We start from the raw sequence: 18,849 nt of genomic DNA, 5'->3' as shown, positions 1-18,849 counted from the left end.
GTATGGAGAACCCCACCGAAAACAATGGAAATCTTGGTGGTGTGTAAGAGGAGACCGGTTAACTCTGTGATAGAAGCAAAAAGCAGAGCAGCCAGAAGTTTAAAGAGAGAAAATCAGAGAAACAGTAAGAAAAGCCCTCCTAGCATCATAGTTACTTCTGGTGGGTTAGGAAGGCTGCGAGCGTGTGCTGGGCTGCCCCCACTGCCGACCAGTCTGAGCAGAATGACAGGCAGACTTGAAAGCCTCCCCCAGCCCCACGCAGATACCCCCAACACAGGGCAGAAGTCTCACGGGTCCGAGGGCCTTAACCACACCTCTGACCCAGACACTGAACCACAGACTGCTCTGACCCAGGCGTGACTCCCAGGAAGCCAGGCCTAAAAATAATGTCACAGTCATCCCTGAGAGTCTGTAAGACAGTTTGCATGCCCAAGGCTGTGCTTTCTCAGAAGCCGTCAAAGAGGGGGCCTCAAAGCGACTAGTCGCTGGTGGACCATGGACCAAAAAATTGTAAACTCCGTGAACTGTGAGAGTAGCATCCAATCACACACACACCCACCCACCCACACACACACATCCAATGGTAGAAAAAAAGAGGTGTTACTAAGTGTGCTTAAGTACAGCCTTTGACCTGTAAGTGGTTTAAGCTCCACCAAGGGTGAGTACTAGGTATCCAGGTTAAAAGGAGAGAAACAAACAAACAAAAAAAACCGAAGGGGAAAAGTCTGAGTAGGGTCATCAGAGGCACTGCACACTGTAGGGGAAGTAGACTTTGCAGATCTAGTCAAGGTACTAAACAAAAAATCAAATGACCAAGCAGTAACCACAACAAAACAAAACAACCTCCTGGGTCCGGAGTTGCTGCAATATTATCCTAAAGTTTCAGTTACCAACCCCAAAATTGCAAGATGTTCAAGGAAACAGAAAATTGTGACCAATACAGAAGAGGGGAAAAAAAAACCAGTCCATATAAATCGCCTCTGAAGGGGCCCAGAGGTTGGTCTGAGCAGAAGGAGACAGCAGAGCCACTCTTATAAATATGTTCAAAGAAAGGAAACTGTGCTTAAAGAATTAAAGGAAGTCACGATGACAATGACTCATCAAGTAACAAATATAAAGAGAGAGAAGTTCTTTGGAAGAACCAAATGGAAATTCCGGAGTTGCACACTATAACAACAGAAATGGAAAATTTACTAGAGGGATACAATAGCAGGTCTGAGATACCAGAAGAAAGAGTCAATGAACTTGAATAGGGATCAGTAGAGATGTCTTAGTCTGTTCTGGTTGCTATAACCAAATGCCATAGACCGGGTGGCTTATAAACAATAGAAATTTATTTCTCACGGTTCTGGAAGCAAGTAGTCCACATCCGGGTGTCTGTAGATTTGGTGTCTGGTTCATAGACGGCCATCTTTTCACTGTGCTGTCACGTGGTAGAAGAGGTGTGAGAACTCTCTGGCCTCTCCTTTATAGGGGCACTCATGCCATTCATGAGGGCTCCACATTCCTGACCTAATCCCTTCCCACCTTCTAATACTGTCACATCAGGGGTTAGGATTTCAACATGTGAATTTGGGGAGAACACAAACATTTGGACCACAGCGTGCAATCTGAACACAGAGAAATTCAAAATGAAGAAATGAAGCCTCGTTCAGTACACCGAGCTACCACTGTTGTTGTTTTTAATTGTTTCCCCACTGCTCTCATGCTGGTTACTTCTTTAAGAGAGAGGATGAAAACACACAGTCACACTTCTCAATTTCCTAAAAGAGAAACAGTTCACACACAACTGCTTCATGACAGGCCTAAAAGAAGAAGGGAGGATTTATTTATTTTGTGCAGCCACGATTGCCCTGAGTATTTGTCAATTTGTAAACTGAAGGAGCAATCCCTTGGGAGAAGAGCTAAGCTGTAGATTTCTAAAGCTAGGATTTGGAAGCCCATTTGCCAAAATTTAATTCACATTTTAGAATCTTAGGTAAGTCATAAATGTCACTATCACAGCATCTCTTTAAAACTTCAGTAGCTATTCTGTATCTATTGTCACCTTTCCAGAATTTACTAATCACGTTTAAATATCTAAAACAGAGAGAGGAGCCTATGTGGCCCAGTCGGTTAGGCGACCAACTCTTGGTTTCAGCTCCGGTCATGATCTCATGGGTCGTGGGATCACACCCCGTGTTGGTCTTTGCACTCGGTGGTCTGCTTGGGGATGCTCTTCCTCTTTCCCTTCCTCATTCTCTCTCTCTTTCTCTCAAATGAATACATAAATCATTTAAAAAATATAAAACAGAGAATGGTTAAAATAACAATCCAGCTCCAACAAAGTAAACACAAATTAAAGCCGAAGAGAAACAAATATTTCTAGACTCCCCCCTAAATCACTTTCAGAGTCCTATTTTAATAGTTTGCCCAGAGACAGGATTGAGAGTACCAGTTTTGTCCAACAAAACTATTAGGCCTAATAGCTCAGCCTCTCAAATTACTGACCAAAGACTGGTCATTTTCAGAAATGGGACTGGAAACAAAATGGAAAACATTATGCTCCATTTCTTGTATAAAATCATTATTCTGTCGCATGTGGACCACTATGTGTGGATCTGGGGAAGAGTCAGGAAAAAAAACCAAGGGAAATGAGAAAGGTTCTTCATAGTTTTACATGAGGGAGAGTAGAAGCATGATATACAAGAGAGAAAAGGCTCCTTCAATACGAAAAGGAAGAGAGGCTATAAAAATTATATAAGGCCCCACAGGACACTGTGTTAAGTAGTAGACAGAGGGCCACCAAACCCTGGAATATTACCGGTCTATTGCCTCTTCATAAAACCTGGGGAGCCAAGGGTCAGGATATACGACATGAAAGGGGAGTAGCAAGAGAAGTGACAATCCACATACCATAATGGTTATAAACACAAACTCCAGAGTCACATGCTTGTTTCAAAGCCTGGATCTACAGCTTACTAGCTGTATGACTTTGGGCAACTTAGTGCCTGTCTCTGGCCACCTTCCTCACCCAGAACCTGAGCTAGTAATAGCATCTACCTCAATACAGTTGCTATGAAGATGAAGTGGGTCAGCACTGTTCCGCGACAAACACTGCGGACGTATTCAGAAAATTTTAAAATAATTTTAGTAATTACATCCTTAGTTCTTCAGAGAACACTAAAGGATCACATATCACTGTTATAAAACACTATCTTGGTTAATACGCTCTAGGGGATGCATAAGTAATCCCATTTCAGAGGTGAAGAAACTAAGTTCTAATTGCAATAATGATACCAATCGCTAACACGCATCCAGCATTTCTAATGTACCAAGCACAGTTCTCTTTAAAGTTTGATTTTATTTTTATTATTTGAGAGAAAGCGCACGCGAGAGAGAAACCATAAGCAGGGGAAGGAGCACAGTTCTCTTTAATCCTTAAAACATCTCTGCAAATTAGGGACCATCCTACATATGTATATGTAACATACATGTATAAAATAGATAGACATCATATTACATGTATACATATAATATACACCTACTTCTTATTTTCATATACATATTATTATGCTATTTGAGGGAATCATTTGAGAGTAGGTTGTAGACATGATAGCCCTTGATTATCCCTAAATACTTCAGTGTGTTTCCTAAAAGCAAAGGCATTCTCTGACATAACAGCACTGTGATCAAAATCAGTAAATTAACGTTGACACTATTATTTATCCATGTATGGATCTCATTCAGATTTTGCCAATTGCCCCAATAATGTCCTCTATAGCAATAAGATACAGAAACACATGGTGCTTTCAATTGTCACCTCCACTTAACCCGAAACACAATCTTCCTTTATGTTTCAAGACATTGACATTTTTTAATTTTTTAATTTCTTAAAAATATCTTATTTATTTATTTATTTATTTGAGAGAGAGCAAGAGAGAAAACAGGAGCCAGAGGGAAGGGAGAAGAAGACTCCCCGCTGAGCAGGGAGCCCGACGTGGGACTCAATCCTGGGACTCCAGGATCATGACCTGAGCCGATGGCAGATGCTTAACTGACTGAGCCACCCAGGCATGCCATCACATTGGCTTTTTTTAAAAGTTTTTATTTCAGTAGTACTTTTTGGATTTGGAGGTATCAGTGCCCCGTAATGGATTTTTATATGGATATAGATAGATAAGTGAATAGAGATGTGTTTGTTTGATGTCAACTCCCAATTCTGTTTTGGTCATGCATTTTGGGGTAGGGATAACCCTGAGGTGACGCCATATTCTTGTCTGTGCATCAGATCAGGAGACACATGAGGATGATCAGGCTCATTACTGGTGATGTTAACTTTGGTCATTGGTTAAAGTGATATCCACCACGGTTTTCTCACCAAAACCTCTTTTTCCTCATTGTCATTAATCAGCTTCACGTGGGGGAAATACTTTGCAATTATGTAAATATCCTCAAAATTTTACATACTAGATTTAGATGATTCTTGCCTGAAAATATTATTACTCTTGCGATTGCCAGCTGATAATTTTTTCTAACTCCATCATCGCTTGTACCTTTATTAGTTGGCTTTTCTACTCCAAGAAGGACCTTCCCCTTCTGCTTTCATTTCTTCTTTCTTTCTCTATTATATCGATATGGACTCATGGGTTCTTATTTTATTTAATGGGATAAAATATATTACTGTCATTTATTTAGATGCTCAAACTATCCTTCATTTGGTCAGAGGAAGCCCCTTATGAGTGGCCCCTGTTTCTTTTTGTGTTATTCTCCCCCTCGTGTTCTGAATAGTTACTTTCTGATCCACCAAGATATTGCAGACTCATCGTGTGCTTTTCCTGCCCCAGGCTTAAAAGCAGCCATTTCTTCAAGGAGCTCGGTTTCCTTAGAGTGTTTAGAAACTGAGATCTAACACCAGGTTGCCCATCGTTCCTTGGGTATCATTGCTTCTAAGCCCCCTCTGCCAACAAAGCCAGAAAGCAGACACACATAGTCACCTGTATTCCTATCTATTCACCTATGTCTGTCTCTATACACATGCATTAGTTTGCACTAATAACCTTCAAATCCAGTCGAGTGCTACAGTGTTCATTCTATTTTTCCCATTTTTCAAATCTACAACTCCTTTCTCTGGCAATGAGAAACCTGGCTGGCTGATCCACAATATCTCGGCGTATTTGGTGAATCCTAGAATACACAAAAAATAATTCAGTACACCTAACCCCTGCCTCTGAGAAAAAGCAGTTTACAAACTGGAGTTCAATAGTTTTTAGAGTTCTTCTTGCCTTTAGCCCGAGGTCATACTGTCCAAATACGGTGTTGGAAAGTCCTCGGAGGACAGGAGGAGGGCAGCTTCGTGAAGCTTCTCTGTACCAAGCAGCCTGCAGGCACCTGGCTCTCATGCTCCCCGCTGCCAAGATGCCCCCGACAAAGGTCAGTGCAGTCAAAGGGGCGGTGAAGGAAGAGCCCAAGGGATCTGTGAGGTTGTCTGTGAACCCTGCTCCTGCAAAGGTAGAAAGGAAGCCCAAAAAGAGCAGGAAAGGCTAAATCCTTGGGCAAAACAAGTGCAAACGAAAGGGAAAGGGGGAGCAAAGGGCAAACAGTCCAACGTGGCTAACCACGAAAGAAACATTGACAGGCAGAAAACGGAGAACTGAAAAGACATAGAGTCCAGCCTCTAATGATGCAGGAGAGAATCAGCTGTGTCTGATTAAGACATGTACCGTGTCTTAGTGGTCCCTGAAGCCCTACACGAGTCACAGGAGAATCGTGATCGGCAACTTCATGAATGCATGCTGTCTACTTGCTCCAAAAATATTTTTAAGAAGAGAATGCGCTTCACCTCATTTGTTAAGTGTAAATGCTTTTATTCCAGAGGGGAAATCATTTGCTGTTTGGGTTTCTTGTTTCGTTTTGTTTTGATATCTTATAATGCAAAGCATGCGAAACGGTAATTTGGAGTCCTGGTCGTGCATTTACTAAGTCTTCAACACTTCAAAGGACTTCTATTCCATGTTGGTTTTTAGTAGAATTGTTTCTTAAAGAAAACCACTCCCGGGAGATCTGAGTGGCTCAGTTGGTTAAGCATCTGCCTTCCGATCAGGTCATGGTCCCAGAGTCCTGGGATCGAGCCCCACATCGGGCTTCCTGCTCAAAGGAGATCCTGCTTCTCCCTCTGTCTGCCACTCTGCCTACTGTGCTCTCTCTATCTCTCTGTCAAATAAATAATAAATAAAATCTTTAGAAAGAAAAGAAAACCACTCCCACCTTGGCTTTGCCTGTAAGAATTCCGTGCACTTTGTGATGTATTTGATTATGGTAGTCTGTTTTCCTAATAAATTTGTTTTATGCTATAGAAGATTGAAAATTTGTGCATGCAGCATGAATGATAGTAAATTACAAATTAGTGCAACTTACAACACAGTGGCTTATGAAACATTTGAAGGTATTTGTACACCATATCCTCTTAGGGAATGTCCCTTCCGAATCCTAAGCTGCAAAGTCACTGAGAAACTGCTTAGAAAAGAAGAGCTACATGGCTTTTTAGATTTTTGGCACATACATTAAAATTTGAATTAATTGTACATCATATCCGTGTAGTGGTCCTCAAACAGTGAATAAAATCTCAGGTGGGAAAGAAAAGTGTTATTTGAATGAGTTCTCTTTTTCCACTCTTCAGTGCTGTTGTGTTGGGCACTTAAAAATAAAACATAGTTTGGGGCACCTGGGAGGCTCAGTTGGTTAAGCAACTGCCTTCGGCTCAGGTCATGATCCTGAAGTCCCGGGATCGTGTCCCGCATCGCGCTCCCTGCTAAGCAGGGAGTCTGCTTTTCCCTCTGAACCTCTCCCTTCTCATTCTCTCTCTCTCACTCTCTCTCTCTCAAGTAAATAAATGAAATCTTAAAAAAAATTCATTTGTTTTGTTTTGTTTTTAATCGTTTTCCCTTTTAAGGTTTTCCCCAATCCTTACTGGTTTTATTGATTTTCTTTTTTTGAGTATGTGGAGGATTAACATGGTTCCAAGAGTTAGAAATGTTCAAAGAGGAATTCTCAGAGAAGTGTCTTGCCCACTTCATTGCTGTCTGTCTTTTCCACCAGGTTTCCACTCATGCCCCAGAGGAAACCAATCTCATTGGTACCTAGCAAGTGTTTCCTGTGTTTTATTTTTGCACAAATGAACAGATGCTGGCATGTGTTCTTATTTCCTCTTTTTTTATTAAACAAAATGAAACCTACCACACATTCTCTTTTATACCTTTTGTTTATTCACCTAACACTGTATTATGGAAATCCCTCCACAGTAGTCCACAGACAGCTTTTCCTTTAAAATAAAAATGACTTTACAAAGCTGCATGGTACTCCATTATATGGATGGACTATGGTTTATTCAACCACTACAACATTTTGCAATTACAATCAATGCTGTGATGACGCTCCTTGTGCCTACTTTTTTTTTTTTTTTTTAACCAGTGGAGGTGAACCTTCATGGTAGAGTTAGGGCAAAGAGCAAATACATATGCAGTTTTACTAGGTCCTGCCAAGTTCCCTGCCCTAAGACTTGCACCAGTTTGCATTCTGATTGGCAATGTATGAGAGTGCCTGCTCACTCACGCTTCATCAGCAAAGTCATTTTTTTTTATTAAGCTTTTTATTTTCATTCTAGTGTAGTTAACATACGGTGTTATGCGAGTTTCAGGCATACAGTATAGTGATTCAACAAGTCGATACATGACTCCATGCGCATCATGGTAAGCGTACACTTTAGTCCCCATCACCTAGTCCACCCAGACCCCCACCCACCGCCCCGCTGGTAAACATCAGTTTGTTCTCCATAGTTAAGAGTCTGTTTCTTGCTTTGTCTCTCTCTCTTTTCCCCTTTGCTCATTTGTTTTCTTAAAGTCCACATATGAGTGGAATCATATGGTATTTGTCTTTCTCTGACTGACTGATTTTGTTTAGCATTACACTCTCTAGCTCCATCCATGTTGTTGCAAATGGCAAGATTTCATTCTTTTTATGGCTGAGTAATATTCCTTTATATATATCTACCACCTCTTCTTTATCCATTCGTCTACTGATGTGATGGACACTTGGTTATCTTCTATAATTTGGCTTTTGTAAATAATGCTGCCATAAACATAGGGGTGCATGTATCTCTTTGAATTAGTGTTTCTGTATTTGGGGGGACAAATACCCAGTTGTGCAATTGCTGCATCATAGAGTAGTTCTATTTTCAAGTTTTTGAGGAACCTCCATACTGTTGTCCACAGTGGCTGCACCAGTTTGCATTCCCACTCACAGTACATGAAGGTTGTTTTTTCTCCACATACTCACCAAAACTATAGGTTTAATGCAATCCCTATCAAAATACCAGTAGCATTCTTCACAGAACTAGAACAAACTATCCTAAAATTTGTATGGAACCACAAAGACTCTGAATAGCCAAAGCAATCTCCAGAAAGACAAACAAAACTGGAGGTTTTCGAATTTCAGACTTCAGGTTCTATTACAAAGCTGTAGTCATCAAAACAGTATGGTACTGGCACAAAAAAAAGACACATAGATCAATGGAACAAAGTAAAAACTCAGAAATAAGCCCACAATTTTATGGTCATTTAATCTTTGACAAAGGAGGAAAGAGATAGTCACTTCAATAAATGGTGTTAGGAAAACTGGACAGCTCTGGCAAAAGGATGAAACTGGACTACTTTCTTATACCAGACACAAAAAGAAACTCAAAATGGATTAAAGGCCTAAATGGGAGACCTGAAACCATAAAAATCCTAGAAGACAACACAGGCAATAATTTCTCTGACATTGGCATAACAACTTATTTCTAGATATGTCTTCTCCTGAGGCAAGGGAAACAAAAGCAAAAATAAACTACTGGAGCTACATCAAAATAAAAAGCTTCTACATGCTGAAGGAAACAATCCACAAAATTAAGTGATTGCCTACTAAATGGGAGAAGATATTTGCAAATGACATCTCTGATGAAGGGTTAGCATCCAAAATATACAAACAACTTGTACAACCCAACACCAAAAAACAAACAACCCAATCAAAAATGGGCAGAAGACATGAACAGATGTTTTTTCCAAAGCAGACATTCAGATAACCAACAAACAAGTGAAAAGATTCTCAACATCACTCATCATCAGGGAATATAAATCAAAACCACAATGAGATAACACCTTACACCTATCAGAATAGCTGAAATCAACAACACAAGATACATTTTAGTTTTTGCCACTCTGGCACATAAGGAATGGTATTCCTGTGTACTTTTACTTTACATTACTTTTATCATAAAGGAAACTGAATATCCCTGTATATGTTTAAGGGTCATTTTTAAAAATTGGGGGGAATTTTCCTTGTGTGTCATTTGTCATTTTTCTATCACATTTTGTGGGCTTTTCCCTTAATTTTTAAGAATCTTTTTTATTTTAGGGATACCAGCCTTTTCTTTATGATATGTGTTGCAAGTATTTTCTCCCAGTTTCCCTCATTTTTTTAAATCTTATTTGTGGTGGGAGTAGGTTACATACATAAATTGTTTTTTTTTCAACATAGTCAAATTTATCAATCTTTTCTTTTATTGCTTTTGCATCTTAAGCTAGTCTGTAAGCCTTCCCCTAGACCCAGCTTAAAGAGGAATTCACCCACATTTTCTTCTTTGATGCATATAGAGTTTATCCTTACACATAGTAAAAATAAATAAATGAAATAAAAACAAAAAAAAAACAGATCTAATTACCTTCTTCCAAATGGCTAACCAATTTTCTCAGAACCATTTATTAAAATTTCCATCTTTCTTGTTAAGAACTCTCTTTACCTTCATTTTCTTGATGAGACCACTGAGGCTTGGAAAAGTCGAGCAACTTACCCGGTGCTACACAGCTACTAAGTGGAGTCAGAGATGGCCCTCTCCACAGTAGTGACTGAGACCTGCGGGGTGGGAAGCCTACTGCTGCAGAAATATTGGAGAAAGACCAGCCCAGCAGGGGTAACAGCAGGTGCTAAAACCCTGAGGCAAGGGCAAAGTTGGCCCAGAGAGAAGGATCGCGTGTGTGGAAAGCAGTGAGGAAGGGGAGAATGTCTGAAATGATGGTGGAGCAGGCAAGTTATATATGATGTCAAGTCTTGGCAAGAATTTTGATTGTACAGCGTCATGGGAAATTTCTGGAAAGTTTTAAAGACTTAAGAAGTAAGCTCTAGTTTATGTTTTTAAATGATCAATGTTGGCAGCTGTCTGAAGAATGGATTGAGAGCGGGGAGTCCCAATATGAGCCCGTCGCAGAAGTCCCGGAGAGAACTGGCCATAGTTTGCACTAGCATAATGGCAGTGGAAGTGGAGAGAGCTAGACAGATTCACTGATCGTTTAATGTAGCGAAATCTGGGGCAACATAGGACTGCTTTGCCTTGGTAAATAGTGCTTCGCTCCCCAGCATTTCTTCTAGCTGCTTCCAGCTTCTAGTGGAATCAAATTGAGCTCTAGAGTGAGAGAAGAACTGAAGACACGAGATGTGAAAGAACTTTATCACCGTCTTCAAGTACAAAACGGGAAACCACTACAATCGTGTTCATCTTTGACACTTTGTGGTTTCTGAAAACAAAAACTGCTTGGTTTTCCTTTAAGCGACATGAATGTTGACTTACAGAATGTAAGCCATGGGGGGCTGTGTCCCAACCAACAGCAAGTATCTCTGGTAAGTGACACCAAAACACAGCTTTGAGGACAGGATACAGCTTTGAGTATCTTTTCATGATACACATTTCAGAAGATAAAGACTTGCCCCCAGACATTCCATACTTTTCCACTTGCAATTCTAGATGGAAAATTCATGAATCTATCTTCAGCATAGTTTCTTTGAGCTCCAAACCCCTGTACCTATTTTCTTGATGTCTTCACTTATATACCAAGCAGGCACTTCATAACTACCGTGAGCAAACTTAAGTGATGCCTCCCTCCACATTTTGCTTTCCTTCATCTTTTTCTCACTTAATCTTACCTCTGTCCATCCACCCAACAGCTAAAGCCAGAAATGTGAGCACCATCTTTGATTATTCTTTCTTTCTGAACCCACCTCTGTTCTATCCTCTGGGAAGTCCGTCTAATCTCTACTTTTAAAGTAGAGGTTGAACCCTTTCACTTTTCTTTGCTACCACTGCTACAAACCTAGGCAATTCTGTACTCATCTTTTGCCTGAACATCTACAAGAGTCTCTTAAGTAGTTTACCTCTAGCCAGTCCTATCTCTCCACCATCAATTCTCCACCCTGACATCAGACATGAGACATGAGTCTTAAAATACTCATAGGATTCGACCACTTACCTACTTGGAACCCTTCAGTAATTTCCCATTATCCTTAGAACACGATTATTCTCACCCTGGCACTGTTGGTATTTCAGGCACTAAAGTCTTTGCGGCAGGGGGACTGTCTTGTGCATGGTAGGGGGTTTAGCAGCATCCCTGACCTCTACCATTAGATGCCAGCAGTAGCCCATCCCCAGTTGTGACAACCAAAAATTACTCTAGACATTGCCAATATCCTCTGGGTCAGAAAGGCATGCAAAGTTGCCCCCAGTTCATAACCACTACCTCAGAGTAAACCCCAATTCCTTACAATGGCCTGTACAACCTTCCCCGAGCTAAACTTGGCTCACCTCCCTGATTTCAGTGTGGATCATACTTCCTTATGCTCTCAATATTGCAGCCACAATAACCATTTGTTGTTTTTGTTCCTGCGATGGGCTCTAGCCACCAGGCTCTTTCCTCCATAAAGGCTAACCCTTCCTTTTGAAATGCTTTCCCTGAACATGTCCCCATCTTGTACCACCTTGGCTTACTTAACATTTATTCATGCTTCAGATTTTAATGCAACAAAGCATTTCTTAATCCCCTAGATGGGCCAGGTTCTTCTTATGTACAGTCTCAGGTCCCCAGCACATATTCTCCTCAGGATGGTTCTCAGTGTGTGTCCCATGAGGGCAGGGACCATGGCAGATTCAGCTCATGAGTGTATGCCCAGTGAGGACTCTAGGGTCGACTGCCTGGGTACCCCCCACCCCCACCAATTTGGGTGAGATAGAATTAACATGCAACACTGTATAGGTTTAGCATGTGCAGCGTAATGTTTTGCCTTACATACATCATTAAATGTTTTCCTCAGTAAGTTTTGTTAACATCCATCATCTTACATAAATACAAAAAAAGAGAAAAAGAAATTTAAATACACACACACACACACACATATATATATATATATATATATATATATATATATATATTATGATGAGTGATGAGAACTCTCAGGATTTGCTCTTTTAACAACTTTCATATCAATCATACAGTAGCGGTAACTAAAGTCATCAGGTTGTGCATCACATCCCTCCTAGTACTTATTTGTCTTATAACCAGAAGTCTGTGCCTTTTGACCACCTTGCTCCAATTCCCCCTTCCACTACCCCTTGACTCTGGTAACTAAAAATCTTCTGTATTTGTCTTTCTTTGATTTATTTCACTTTGCATAACACATGCAAGGTCTGTCCATGTTGTCGCAAGTGGACTCCCTGGGTTCTTGACCCAGCTCCACCACTTGTAAGTGATGTGACCTTGGATATGTCACTTGATTTACTTAAAATTTACTTTCCTCCTCTGTAAAAGTGAGGCCTTCCTAAATAATTACTGCATTGGATTATGTTGAAGATTAAATAAAAGCCCTTGGCAGCATGTTTCCCATGACGATAATTCAATAAATGCTCACTACTATGATCATTATTACCAATCACTGTCATTATCTTTGCCTCCAGAACACTTGATCATAGGTAGCAACTCAGCTATAGCTTTCCAAATAATTTCTCTTTTGGCCTGAGAGGACTAGCTCTTTTCCCTTCAAAATAAATAAATCAATTATTTCATTTTCTCATTAGTTTCTTTAAAACGTTTAAAAAGTAATTTGAATATTTTACTGTTGAGAACAAAATAATAATAGTCAATTCAGCATGGTCCCCGCTTGGGTACAAAGTTGATTTCTTAGATCTGACTTCTCCTAGAACTTACTGTTTCTCCTTAGTGCCTATCTATCAGTTCTTTTTCTTCAGCACCATCATTAGAACAGAAGGCAGCAATTAGGTAATACTCTGATCATTTCTTACTAGAGAACACTCCCAAATTCATTTTCCAAGGCCACCATTACCCTCATACCAAAGCCAGATAAAGCCATTACAGGGAAAGAAAACCCCAGACCAAACTAAAAACTTTCCGCACAGCAAAGGAAACAATCAACAGAAGAACAATCTCTGGAATGGGAGAAAACACTGGCAAACCATAGATTGTATGAGAGGTTAAGATCCAAAATATATCAAGAAGTCTTACAACTCAATAACAACAACAACAACAACCATGAAGCAACCAACTAAAAAATGAGCAGAGGACCTAAATAGACATTTTTCCAAAGAAGATATACAAATGATCAACAGGTAAATGAAAAGATGCTCAACATCACTAACTACTAGGGAAATGAAAGTCAAAACCACAATGAAATATCACTTCACACCAGCCGGGATGGTTATCATCAAAAGGACAAAAGATAGCAAGTGTCAATTAGGATGTGAAGAAAGGGAACCATCATGCACTGTTAGTGGGCATGTAAAATGGTACAACCAGTGTAGAAAACAGCATGGGGTTGCCTCAAATAATTAAAAATAGAACTACTCTATGATCCAGCAATTTCACCTCTGGGTATATATCCAAAGGAAATGAAAACAGGATATTGAAGAGATAGCTGTACTCCCATGTTTACTGGAGTGTTATTCACAATAGCCAAGATACAGAAACAACCTCAGGGTCCATTGGTGGAAGAATAGATAAAGAAAATGTTATATATACACATACCCATACCAGAACATTATTGAGTCACGAGAAAGAAGGAAATCCTGGCATGTGCGACAACGTGGATGGACCTGGAGGGCATTTTACTAACTGCAATAACTCACATAAAGAAATACAAATGCTGTATGATCTCACATGTGGCATCTTCAAAAGCCAAACTCATAGAGAGAGTAGAACGGTAGTTACCAAGGGCTGGAGGATGAGGGAAATAAGTATACATTGGTCAAACAGTATTTCTAACTTGCTGTTAGAAAATGTTCTGGGGAATCTGATGTACAGCATTGTGTTTATAGTTAATAATACTGTATTATATACTTGAATGTTGTGAAGAGAGGAGATCTTAAATGTTCTCACCACAAAGGAGAAATGGTAATTATGTGATGTCATAGAGGTATTAGCCAACTACAGCGGTAATCAGATTGCAATCTCTAAGTGTATCAAATCAATATGTTGTACACTTTAAACTTACACAATGTCACATGTCAATTATAACTCAATAAAGCTGTAAAAAAAGAACAGTCTTGATAATGTGTAACCAAAATTTTAAGATCTAAAGTTTAAGTTTGAAGCTGATATAAGACTATTTCTCATCTTGTGTCAATCAGAAAAATGTTACTATATTCATTTGTTGATTCTATAGTAAGTAAATATTATAACCTATAAAAAAACCCTTACGCTAAAAAAAGCTTTGTATTGTCATTAACAATTATTTTAAACTTAAAAATAAGAGGTTATGTAGTAGACAAAATAAGCACCCCTCCACTTGCCCAAATATCTCCAAATTCTAATCGTTAGAACCAATGACTATGTTGCCTCACATGGCAACAAACTTTGAAGACATGATTAAGTTAAAGATCTTGAGATTGGAAAATTATTCTGAATTGTCTGGGTAAGCTCAACTATAGGGGTCCTTATAAGAAGAAAGTTTACATGACAGAGGGAGACACAGAGAGAGGAGGAGAGAGAAGGAGAGAGAGAGAGAGAATCAACTCTGTCAGCTTTGAAGATGAAGGAAGGGACCAAAAGGTAAGGAATTCAGGTGACCTCCAGAAGCTAGAGAAGGTAGGAAAGGGATTCTCTCCTATACCTTCCAGAAGGAACCAGTCCTGTTGACATATTGATTTTAGCATATCAAGAGGCATTTCAGACTTCTGACATCCAGAATTATAAAAGAATAGATATGTATTGTTTTAAGCCACTAAATCTGCGGTAATTTATTGGCGGCAACAGATTAGATTAGAGCCTACCTTTCTGGGTTAAAATCTCAATGTACTTGAAATTTGGAGATTGAACATTTTGATTACTAGGGTTTTCAGTTTTATTTTATTTTTCTTAGTTAATTATGAAAAATTTTAAACACAGAAAGTAAAGAAAAGAACATAACCACCTAGGTATCTACTGTCTAGACTTAACAAGTGTTAACATTTGGCCATATTTGCTCCAGACTCTCTTCTGTTTTAAGAAATAAAATATTACTGGAAAACTACAGTTATACTCCCCAACTTTCCCCCTCCCTTCTTCTCTTGAGTTTGAGATATGCAATTATAATGTATATCGTAACATTGTTACTATATGCATATAGATTCATAACCACTTCATTTCTACGCTCAAACCTATGTATCCAGCTGTGCGCTGCACATTTCCACTTAGATGCTCAATTGCCGCTCAAAACATACATGCCAGAAACACAACATAGCCTCTCTCCTTCAAACTGTGCTTCCCTCATAAACTTTCCATTTCTATTTATGGCTCGACTACACTGTCAGTTAATAGAGACACAAAACCATTCTTTGCTTTGTCCTTCCTGACCACTCAGTCACCAAGCCACGCTGATTTCAATTCTTCCATTAAATTAATGGACATCTTTGATTTTAGTTACCACCAGTACTATTTTCATTCAAATCTTTGTTGTAATATGCCAGGATTAATCAAATGGTCTCCTACTTACTTTCTTTCCTGTAATTTCTCCCATAGTCTTATCATGACTACACAGAGATATCAGATTTTCTCTTAAGCTCCTTTGACCATGTCACTTCACAAAGCTTCAAGGACTTTCTGTTGGACAAAGTACCAACCCTCTGCGATGCAGTCATGTCCCTGTACTTTCTGGCCCCAACCTACAACACTTTGTTCACACCTCTATTAGAGCCCTAATTACACCGTTGGGTAATTATCCATTCATGGGCTTGTCACCCACACTGAACTATGAGTTTCCAGAGGCCAAAAATGGCTGTATTCACCCTTGCTGCTCTAGGCCTGGCTTGCATTGGATGTTCAATACACAGAAGCTAACTTGAATGAGATCATTGTGATTTTGCATCACAGAAGTCCATGAGAGTGGGGTGGGTGGTGAAAGGTTCGATATAGTGCTCGTCCATTGTATCCAAGAGCCCCCCACCCATTTCCCACCCTTCTCCTTCTCTTGCTTTCTCAAATTGAAAAGAAACTTTTAAAAATTAATTAATTAATTAATTAATTAATTATTTAATGTAAGCACCACACTCAGTGTGGAGCCCAACACAGGGCTTGGACTCACAACCCTGAGATCAAGACCTGAGCTGAGATCAAAGGTCAGATGCCCAAACAACTGAACCACACAGACGTCCTGAGAAAACAAATTTTTGAGATATTAGTCTGTAGTTTTCTTTTGTCATGATGTCTTTGCCTGGCTTTGATGTCAATGGCTTCATGGAATGATTTGAGAAGTGTATTCTCTTCTACGTATTTTGAAAATGTTTGTGAAGTATTGTTATTAGCTCTTATTTAAACATTTGGGAGATTATACCAGTGAAGGTATTTGGCACTGGGCTTTTCTTTGTGGTATTTTTTTATTACCAGTTCAATCTATTTACCTGCTATAGATCAATTCAGATTTTTTTATTTTGTCTTGAGTCCATTTCTATAGTTGGTGTTCTTAAGAAATCTGTCTATTTCATCTGTTATCTAATTTGTTGGTCTACAATTGTCCATAGTATCCTTGTATGATCCTTTTTACTATTTATTTATTTATTTATCTATTTATTTAACAGAGAGGGACACAGTGAGAGAGGGACCACAAGCAAGGGGAGTGAGAGAGGGAGAAGCAGGTCTCCCGCTGAGCAGGGAACCCAACATGGGGCTGGATCCCAGAACTCTGGGACCATGACCCAAGCCGAAGGCAGAGGCTTAACCCACTGAGCCACCCAGTTGCCTCTCCTTTTTACTTTTTAAGAATGGTAGTTAATATCCCTCTTTTAAGCTTGAGCTTAATGACTTTAGTCTTCTCCCTTTTTAACTTGGACAATCTAGCTAAGTTTGTCTGTTTTCTCCATCATTGCACAAACCAATTTTTGGTTTTATTAATTTTCTCTATTATTTTTCAATTCTCCATTTCATTAGTTCTGTTCTAATTTTTAAAATTTAATTTCTTTTGCATGCTTTGTGTTTAAGTTTGCTCTTTTTACAATTTCTTAAGTTGGAAGTTTAGGTTATTTGTTTTTGTTCTTCCCTGTTTTTAAAATGTTTGTTTATTTTTTTTAGAGTGAGAGAGAGAGGGGGCAAGTGGTTGGGGGGCAGACTCCCTGCTAAGCATGGATCCTGATATGGGGCTCGATCTTAAGACCCTGAGATAATGACCTGACCCAAAATCAAGGGTTGGATCCTCAATCAACTCAACCACCAAGGCACCCCTCCTGTTCTTTAATAAAGATGTTTATGACTTTAAAATTCCCTCTAGGTTTAGCTTTTGCTGCATTCCATGAGTTTTTGCTTGTTATGTTGTCATTTGTATTCATTTCAAAATACTTTGATTTCTAATTTCACTGTTTATTCAGTGTGCATTGTTTATTTTTGTATATTTGTGGTTTTCCCCAAATGTTCTATTGTTGATTTCTACTTTCATTCATTTTTGTTGGAGAATGTATTTTGTGTGATTTCAATCATTTTTTAATTTTTGAGACTTGTTTTATGGTCTAGCATATGGTAAATCCTGGAGAATGTTCCCTGTGTTCTTGAGCAGAATGTATATTCTGTTGTAATGGGGTGGCATGTTCTATAGATGTCCACTTGGTTTACAGTGTTGTTCCTCCCCTACTTCTTGTTGATCTATCCACTATTATTCTATTGATCTATCCTAGTTGTTATATCCATGATTGCAAAACGGGCATTGAAGTCTCCAACTATTATTGAACTATTCATTCCTTCAGTTCTGTCAATTATGCTTTATGTATCTTAGGCCTTTGTTTTTAGATGCCTACATGTTTATAACTATTAAATCTTATTGAAGAATTAGCCTCATATACCATTACGAAATGTCCCTTTTTTTCTCCAGTAACAATTTTTGTGTTAAAGTCCATTTTGTCTGATATTAGGATAACCATTCTGGCTCTCTTTTTGTTATTATTTGCATGATATATCTTTTTACAGAACTCTGGGAATTAACACAAGGCTTTTAAGAATCCAGAGTTCTGAAAAAGTTAGTTCTTCAAGTTTTTGTTAGTTTTTTCGGTGCTTTTAGGAAAACCATTTCAAAGGTTCCCACTCTGTCATTTTTGCTGATGTTACCTCTTGATTCATTCTGTAAAGACATTTACATTTTTCCCTAAGTATCAAGTTTTGAGAGAATATTTTTTTAAAGATTTTATTTATTTATTTGACAGACAGAGATCACAAGTAGGCAGAGAGGCAGGCAGAGAGAGAGGAAGGGAAGCAGGCTCCCTGCTGAGCAGAGAGCCCGATGTGGGGCTCGATCCCAGGACCCTGGGATCATGACCTGAGCCGAAGGCAGAGGCTTTAACCCACTGAGCCACCCAGGCGCCCCGAGAATATTTTTATTAATTTCTCACATTATTGCATTATGATCTGAGCACCTATTCCATATGAATAACTTTATTCTGATAATTGATGGACGTTTTTCTTTTAATTTGGTATTTTAGAATTAGAAGAAACTTTAGTTAACTGAAGTTTAAATGGAAGCCACTTTCCATTTCTTGTTGAA

Source organism: Martes martes (genome assembly GCF_963455335.1).
Source record: "Martes martes genome assembly, chromosome: X".
Taxonomy (NCBI): Eukaryota; Metazoa; Chordata; class Mammalia; order Carnivora; family Mustelidae; genus Martes; species Martes martes.
The sequence above is the reverse complement of the archived record's forward strand: the minus strand, read 5'-3'. Positions refer to the sequence as shown.